The following is a 10,075-nucleotide window of genomic DNA, read 5'->3' on the forward strand; positions in this document are numbered from 1 at the left end:
AAGATGCAGTGTAAATATAAAATAGTTTTATACTTTATTTAATTATATAGTATTATATTATAAAAAATTAAATTTTTAAAAATGTTAATAAATTTATTTATTTTATTTGGAGTGAACAAAAATACGCAAAAAAAATTATAAATATACTTTAATATTTACAATTTTTTGTGTGATATTTTTGCCAATTATAAATCTTTTTACGTATAATTTTATCTATTTACTCACTTTTTGTCTTATAAGATGATAATATAGTATTGCTGGTTGTATCTTTAACTTGATTTATTTTGTTTATGTTTTTCTGATGGTTGGTTGGAACTTAACGAATCGTTTGACATGTAATATCAATAATTTATTTCTATGTATTATCATCTTACATATTGATTAAAATTAATATTTCTATGTATCATTCTAAATAAATATTTTTTTATATAATTTTATTCTTAAATAATTTTACTCATCATGAAATATTTGTAGAATGAATTTATTTAGAATAATAAAAGTAATGTGATTAAGTGTAATTAACTTAGATATGATTAAAAAATAATTGAATAACTATGTGCTGTAAAAAATTGATATTATTGAAGGATAAAATTAAAATTTATTTTTATGTATCGTTTTTGTCCCGAATATTTTTGTCCTGTTTAAGTCCCCAACGTTTCAAAATCGTCTCAATTTTGTTCCACCGTTAATTCTGTTAACAGATCTCTAACGGCAGGATAACATTGAGTCAATTTTGAAATGTTAGGAACTTAAATAGGACGATTTAAATGTTAGGAACAACTTTGAGACTTACCTCAAATGTTAGGGACAAAAATGATACTTTACTCTTATTATTGTTGTTGTTGTCATCATCGTCGTCAAAACCTTCTTTCTTATCGTTGAATATCGTAATCAAGAGTGTCAAACATGACGAAACCCACTGAGCCAATCCATATAACCCGCCAAAAAAGGTAGATTGGAATGAAAAATTTGAGACCACCAAACTTAAAAAGTCTGCCTAACTCGCACCGCTTAATCCATGTACTTTAGCGGGTTTCGGTGGGGCAGGGCGGGTTTTCCCACGGGGCCAGGCGGTTTTTTTTGTCAGCGCCATTTTTTTATAAATTTCTATGATGTTATTAATCTACAAGAGGATAAAAATGATAATTGAAGATGTTCTAAGTTATTTTTTGGATTATGTTTTATGTTTGATTGATTATAAACTTGAAGATGTTTAATTATATGTTTTCGATAATAATTGTTTTGTTTTGAATAATGTTAATTTTATTATTTTATTTCAAAAAAATTAGTTTATAAATTATATTTATTATATATTTATAATTATAAAGACTTTAATATTTATACATTTAAATATTATAATTTTTATATTTTTAAAAATTATAAATTTATTAAAATAGTTGTAAAATTATATATATTATTTAATATTTAATAATTTATAAAAAATTTGATAGACCCTAGCTATTAGATAAGACAGAAAAAAAATTCAAGACCGTTTCACTAGACGGAACAAAACAGACGGCGATAAATTTTTCACAGGACAGGATGAGATGGCACGACGGACTTTTTTATTTGTCATCCCTAATCATAACTTTAATACTAGATAAAGTTAAGGTTTTGTAGTTTAACATGTCATTTACACTTTATACTTTAATTATTGAGAGACACCCTTCTTTTCACCGATTTCATGTGAAGCAAAAAACATGCTACCGCATTTATAACTTACTAGCAGAAGTCTCCGAATAGTAGTAATGTTTGGATGTTGTAACTACTCTGCTTCAAACATTGAATTAATTGTGATAGACTTAGTTGTTTTTTTATATTAGTTTATTTGTTTATTTATATAATAACATATAAAGGTAGGATATGATGTAAACAGTATTAATACGGTGGTATTAAAATAAGTGAATGTGTATGAATTGAATGAGATAATATAAATAATTATGTACCACAAATTGGATTTCGATAAGTTATGGAGTCCAGAATAATAAATCGGATAAACAGTATGATACTGTTGAATTGGATAATGGAGTAAAAGAAAGAAGATAGAAATGCTGGTTGAGTTTTTTTTACCTAATAAAATATATTTATACGAGTGATTCTGTGGTTTTATAATGGGTGGAAACAGTGAAGAATCCAAATAATTTATGTTAAGAGGATAAAAATAATGTACATTATTATCAAAGATATATTAATCTAAAATATAAAAAAAATAAAATTGTACGTTAGTTATTCGAATATAAAAAATAAAATAAAAATTACATTAGCCATTAATTTTGTTTTCTTTAAATTTTAAAGACACTTTTCTTTTTGTTTTTATATTTTAAAAATGTTAAATACTTGTTTTATTCTCAACTTGATTATGAGTACTATCATAATTTTGAACATGTGTTTGTAATTACTCATTTTTTTTATTTGAAAAATCCTCTTTTACAAAAGCATCACTACTCACATCATTACGTTTCATAAGATTGCAACAAAGACAAAAGACATCATCTTTTAAAATACTATATTCCAATCAATTGCTAAATTCATCAAACCAATTAGCATTAAGTCTACGAAAAGAAGTCTCAAAATATGTTTGTGGAAAATCATGTTCTCTTGGTTGACAAGGACCTTTTTGCAAATAAGCTCGTCGAACTTCATCTCTGACATTTGGATCATAATTTAAAATTTTGGGTCGTTGTCCAGGATCAACTACCAGGATTTCGACATTGAATTCTAAAATCTTCTATTTATTAGAAGAGACTAATGGAGTGACTTCAGATTCTAGTGACAGCTTTCTTTTAAAATATTTCTCCAATTTCTAAAAATAAAAAAATATATATTCTAAATTAGTAAATTGATCAATTCACTTTAAAAATTTATATGCAACATAGTTTCATACAATAGAACAAAAGATAAAAACAAATAATAAGGATCAATAAAATAAAATATACAAAGTTATGAAAGAATAAAAAATTAGATTAATACCTAAACTATAATTGCTTGATTAAAATTTGCAATTGAAAATATCAAAAAGAAAAACAATGAAATTGGAAGATATATAGAGTCATAGAAAGCTATATAAAAAAACATAGAATTTAAAATTTACTTTTTAATGAAGAAAATATGACCATTAAACAAATAATAGAAAAATAAAGTTGAGAATATAAAACTAAGAAGAGTGTTTAAGAGAATAAAAGAGTGACGGCTGAAATTTGAGAATAGGAGAAGACTAAATTTGATTAGGTTAAAAAAGTGAGTTTGCAACTTTAAGCAATTGGACTTAGTTTATTTGTAATGGGATCACTTAAAAATTTAAAGTAGGGGTATATATATATTTATTAAAAAAAAAATCAAAATTACAGTGGGGGCAAGTGCCCTCTACTCATGTGTGTAGGTCCGTGCCTGAGTGAAAAAATTAAGTGACGGTAAAACTGAATTTAATTTAATATATTAAATATTATACATTTATTAAATATTTATAATATTAATGAATGTGCAATTAATTCTATTCTGGACCTAACTCTCGGGTCCTCAAATGGCCTCACTATCCGAGTCCCTGGGTGCAGGCTTTAACCGCGGCCCAAATCGGCCCAAGGATCATCAATCTCTAACTAACGTTCAAATTCAAACACTTCCCTTATTCTAGCCGATAAGATAAAATAAAGATAACAACCTCAAACTATATAAAGAGGAGGCAAGAGTTTCTTCAGGTACGATACACACTGAACCCTCTCCTATATCTCTGAGATCCATTCAGACTTGAGCATCGGAGTGCTTTGTAGATACCACCCCTCGTCGCTCCAAAAATCCAGTCCTGTCACTACCTTGACCGGCGAGTCTCCGATCCATCTCACAACCCGTACCAGCGACTTCGCGTATATTGGTGCCGTCTGTAGTGACTTGCCAAGTCTTAGCAGGATAATGGAGAATTTCGAGTAGCAATCCTCAAGCCATCACTATGAGTTAGACCCAAACAACCCAACGCTTGAACCACGGAGCAATGTCCCCCCGACCCTTGGGAGGATAACCAGTGACGTACACTGCCAGCCAACCCCTGATAGGCAATAACCAAAAAAAGACGATTGCCACCTCGATAAGGCCCGAGACCTGACGGCCTAGGAGAGAAAGCAATCCAGATAATCCAAGAGTCCTACCAAAGGGTACAAACTCTTGAGGACTGGGACCCGTCCAAAGAGCGATACCAGAACACGCAAGTCACACAACCTCTAGGAGTTGATCACGGTGAGAAACCAAGAATGAAAGGTCACCCAAACGACGACATGAGAAACGACGAGACCGCAATATTTCCTAAGAACCAGAGCGCCGATGCGACAACGACGACAGAGGACAGTAATGGGATACCAAAAGGACAAGGAACGAGCATGTGATAATGGGAGCCACCTCGTTGAATCCAGAAGGACAAGCTACTAAAGGGTTTCGACAAGGCGACCGACATGAAGTACGACGGGATGAAAGACCCATGAGAACATCTCATGGCCTTCAAAGCCAGGATGAACCAGGAGGGAACCGTCGATGCGGTCCGATGCAAGGCCTTTCTGGTAACCCTAGCCGGCCTTGCAATCAAGTGGTTCAACGCCATCCCTAATGACTCGATATTCAGTTTCGACAACGTCTCCAGGAAGTTCATGGCGCAGTTCATCACCAGGATCGCGAAAGAAAAGCACCCGATCATTCTGCTCGAAATTACATAAAGGCAAGACAAACCCACAAGGAAATACCTCGACAGGTTCAATGACGAATGCCTAACGGTCGACGAGCTCATGGACTCCGTGGCCAGCCTTTGTTTAACCAATGACCTCATGAATAAAGATTTCCGAAAACACCTCACCACCAAACCAGTTTAGACCATGCATGAAATCCAAAATGTCGCAAGAGAATACATAAACGACGAGGAGGTAAGCCAAGTCGTGGCTACCAATAAATGACGGCACGGTAGTACGACACCTCAAGGTAACCCGCCACCCAAAGACACCCCAAAAGAGCACTTCAAATCCACTGCCCCTAGCCGGCCGCCTAGGGTGGGAAAGTTCACGAATTACACCCCCTACCAGCTCCTATCACGGGGATCTATCACCAGATAGTGAAGAGAGGCATTCTCCTGAAGGTACGACAATTAAATGAATGGACAGACGGTAACAAAAGTTTGTACTGCGACTATCACCGAGGATATGGACACAAGACCCAGAACTGCTTCGATCCAAAAGGCGCCTTCGAACAAGACATCCGAGACGGCAAACTCCCTGAGTTCGCCAAAATTATCCAAGAACCTAGGAAAGCCGGTAGAGAAAGATCGCTAGAATGGGAAGGACGCAATCCCATGATGGTGAGGCAAGCACACCAGGAAAGCCCGAAAACTAACCCCATCATAATAGTAAATATCATCACAGAAAAGAACGCGCCAGAAAAATCCAAATCAGCGCTGAAAAGGATCTCTGGTGCTGGCTGTTAAAGATGAAGCACGAATCTCCCCTCTCTCGGCAGCGATAACGTTCTCCCCTGACGATTGCCATAACGGCACCTCAGCGAAGGACGCCCCCTTCGTCAACTCGGCAAGGGTCAGGACCGGACTAGTAAAACGAATACTAGTAGACACTAGAAATTACTCTAACATCCTTTTTAGAGGAGCCTTCGATAAGCTAGGACTTCGAAATGAGAACCTACAAAGTCATCGCAACGGAGTAATCGGACTCCAAGATAATTTCCTCAAACCAAAAGGTTATGTAGTGTTGCCAGTCACCATTGGAATCATAAACCAAAGGAAGATCGTACTCTCCGAGTTCGTGGTCTTAAAGGACTATCTACAACATATTTACCTAGTTCTTAATCATGAAGTTCCAACCCAACAACGGCACCATAGGAACGATACACGGGGACCGGAAAGCCACGAATGAATGCGACAACACCATCCTGGCCCTCCAAAAGAGGTCTAGAGATGCGACAGGGATCTTCCTCGCTGACCTGGACGCACGCCAGGATGATTAGCCCAAATCGGAACTAGAGGGAGACATGGAAAAGCTGCAAATAGGAAAGACCAAAGCCGAATTCACGTTCGTCAACAAAACCTACTCTTTGACATAAAAAGTGACCTTGTATAACTCCTGAAGCAAAGTAGGGGCCTGTTCGCATATACTCCGGCTGACATGTCGGGTATAGACCATAACCTAATGTCTCACCATTTGGTCGTGGATCCCAAAACCAAGCCGGTAGCGCAAAGGAGAAAGAAGATGTCCGCCGACCAAATAGCCAAAGTCAGAAAGCAAGTCAAAAGCCTACTTGAAGCAGGCTTTATTCGGGAACTCTCCTACACAACCTGGTTGGCCAATGTCGTGCTAGTAAAAAAAGCAAATGGTAAGTTGCGAATGTGCTTCGATTACATGGACTTGAACAAAGCCTGTCCAAAGGACGCCTTCCCCCTACCAAATATTGATGGATTGGTAGATGCCGCCTCGGGACACCAATACCTCAGCTTCATGGACACCTATTTTGTGTACAACCAAATACCCATGCACCGACTAGGCGAAGAAAAAACCATATTCGTAACCCCCGACGGCACATACTACTACACGGTCATGCCCTTCGGGTTAAAGAACGCTGGAGCTACCTACCAAAAGCTCGTCACCAAAATTTTTAAAGACCTCTTTGGGACCAAAATGGAGGTCAATATTGACCACATGCTATCCAAGACACAAACAGGGAGTAGAAGTAAACCAGGAAAAAGTTCAAGGCCATCATCTAGATGAGTATCCCCGCAAATCTCAAACACGTCCAAAGACTGACTTGGCGATTCGCCGCCCTTTCACGCTTCCACGGAGCCTCGGCCTAAAAAGTCATCGCTTCCTTCAAACTTATGAAAAAGAGTATAAGCTTCAAATGGGAACCTGAATGTGAAGAATCCTTCCAACACTTAAAAAAGGTTCTAGTCTTCTAGTGGAACCCCCCGTACTCTCAAAACCAAGAATGGGAGAGACACTTTACCTCAACTTATTCATAACGGAGGAAGCGCTAACGGCAGCGCTCATTCGAGAAGACAAGCAAAAGACATAGAATTTATATACTTCATAAGTAAAGTCCTCTAAAACGCTGAGACACACTACTCCAGACTCAAGAAACTCGCCTTCGCACTGCTCACAGCATCCCGAAGCCTTCGGCAATACTTCCAGAGCCACCCCATCACGGTGTGGACGGACCATGCTGTTAGGCAAGTACTCCAGAAGCCGGATCTTATAGGATGGATGCTCTCTTGGTTGGTCAAGTTATCACAATACGAGATCAGATTCAAGCCTAGGAATGCAATCAAGGCCCAGGCTATGACAGACTTCATAGCCAAAATGACCTCAAAAAGCAAACCTACAGAAGTATGGAAACTCCACATTGATGGCTCATCAAACATCAGCTCAGGGGGAGCAGGAATAATACTGGAAAATGATCATGGGATCACTATCGAACGATCCGTTCGATACGAGTTCCCGATCTCTAACAACCATGCTTAATACAAAGCCCTCATAGCTAGAATGACGCTAGCCAAAGAAGTCGGCGCAAAAACATTAGAAGTCTGTAGTGACTCCCAGGTAGTTAGCTCCCAAATAAACGGGGACTACCAAACACGGGACACCCTATTATAATAGTACTTATCCAAAGTCAAGGAGCTAACCTCAGAGTTTGATGAAGTAAACATCCGGCATATTCCCAGAGAACGGAACCTGAGTGTGGACCTACTTTCTAAACTTGCAAGTACCAAGTCGGTCCTAGCAAACTGATCATTAATCCATAAAGTCGTCAAGACACCATCCATTGCGACCATGGCCACGACAAACCTTGCCATATCGTATAAGAACTCTTGGACCTTCCCAATCCTTTGGTACCTCACCGACGAGAGCCTACCCGAGGACCCAAAAGAGGCGAAGCGTGTAAAGCAGGAAGCCACAAAATACACCGCAATAGTGGGGCGACTATACAAATGAGGACTATCCCTAACCTCCTCAAATGTATAGAACCTAATGACCCGAATTATATACTTTGTGAGATTCACAAACGGTGTTTTAGCCACCACGTCAGAGGCAAAATCGTAGGTCAAAAAGTCATCCGAGCCGAGTACTTCTGCCCCTCTATCATCAAAGATCCCCTCAAATTGGTCAAAAACTGCAAAAATGCCAAATCCATGCTGACCTTCACCAAGTCACCCCCACCAACTCAATGTGATAACGACAAATCAACCTTTCAGAACCTAGGGAATTGACCTTGTAAGACCCTTCCCCATGGCTCCTGGGCAACACCGATTCCTTATAGTCGCCATCAACTGTGACACAAAGTGGATTGAAGCCGAGGTGCTAGCCACCATCACGGCCACTCAATGCCAAAAGTTCTTCTGGAGGTAAGTCATAATTCGTTTTGGAATCCCCGAGATTGTAATCTCAGACAACGAAACCTAGTTCACGGACAAACCATTTAAGGAGTTTCTAGAAGGACTCGGCATTTTCCAACAGTTCAACAAGGTGGAGCATCCACAAACCAATGGACAAGTAAAAGTAGCCAACAAAATCATCATGAAAGGCCTCAAGAAATGATTAGACGAGGCCAAGGGCCTATGGGCCAACGAGCTAGAATCCGTCCTCTAGTCGTACCGAACATCCCCTTAAACCTCAACCGGAGAGACCCCCTTTCAGTTGACATACGGCCTAGAGGCCGTTATTCCGATGTAGGTCGGGGATCCCAGCTCGCAGAAAACCATAGGAGGACACGATGAGGAAGCAAAACAGGATCTCACAGATGAGGTCAGGAGCATAGCACACATACGGGAGCAAGCCCTAAAACAAAAGATAAGCCTAAGGTACAACCGTGGCATGGTGAAACGAGACTTCAAGCTGGGAGACCTCGTCTTATGACTGATAAATCCCACTTTTAGGGTTTATCTTGTGCTTAATTTAGTGGATTTTATCCATTATTCTCACACTTATTCATATAATTCGCATGTTTTACATTTTTCTTCCTAATTTTGTGCTATGATTGAAAACATGCTTCGTTGGCCTTAAATTTTCTAATTCTAATCCTCTCTTATTACCATTCGATGCCGTGATATGTTTGTTAAGTGTTTTTAGGGTTTATAGGGCAGAAATGGCTTAGAGGATGGAAAGGAAGCATGCAAAAGTGGAAGGAACACAAGAAATTGAAAAAATTGCTAAGCTGTCAATCCTGACCTCTTCGTACTAAATCGATCATAACTTGAGCTATAGAGGTCCGAATGAGGCAGTTCCAGTTGTGTTGGAAAGCTACCATCTGGGGATTCACAATCATATGCAATTGTCATAGTTGCCTTGCAATTAGGTGACGCATACACTTGGATGATGCGTACGCGTGACCGGGAATTCTCCAGTGACGCGTACGCGTGGCTGACGCATACGTGTGACGAGCTGTCACGTGCTGCAGATATCAGAAGTCACTGGGGGCAATTTTTGGGCTATTTTTGGTCCAGTTTCAAGCCCGAAAATGAAGCTTAGAGGCTGTAGAGTGGTCAGAATGGGATGAATGAATCATTCACTTTCATTATTCACATTAGTTAGTTTAGATGTAGTTTTCTAGAGAAAGGGGCTCTCTCCTCTTTCTAAGTTTTAGGATTTTTAGGTTTATCTCTTCTCAATTTCAGATTTCTACCTCATTTTAATTTAGGCTTCTTCTACTTTTATTAGTTCTATTGCTTTAGTTTATCAATTTCTCTTGTTGATTCTTTTATGTTGCCAATTTAGTTTATGCATTCCTTTTGTTTCCTTTACTCCATATTAATGCAATTCATGTTTCATGTTTCTTATTGTTCAATTGCCTTGCTATTGTTATTCCTTTGGAATTGTTAGTCTTAGATTTTACATTCTCTCATTACTTTTCTATGCTTTTATTTTGTGCCTTCCAAGTGTTTGATAAAATGCTTGGGAGGATTTGAAATTAGATTTTTATGTTCTTAACTTGGATTGATCAATTAGAGACTCTTGAGTTATCAAAACTCTTTTGTTGATTGGTAATTGAAAATTGCTAGTTGGCTTAGGCTTCACTAAATGTAGTCTTCAATTAGAACTTGTGA

This window comes from Arachis ipaensis, chromosome B5 (genome assembly GCF_059453495.1).
Source record: "Arachis ipaensis isolate K30076 ecotype BB chromosome B5, ASM5945349v1, whole genome shotgun sequence".
Classification (NCBI taxonomy): domain Eukaryota; kingdom Viridiplantae; phylum Streptophyta; class Magnoliopsida; order Fabales; family Fabaceae; genus Arachis; species Arachis ipaensis.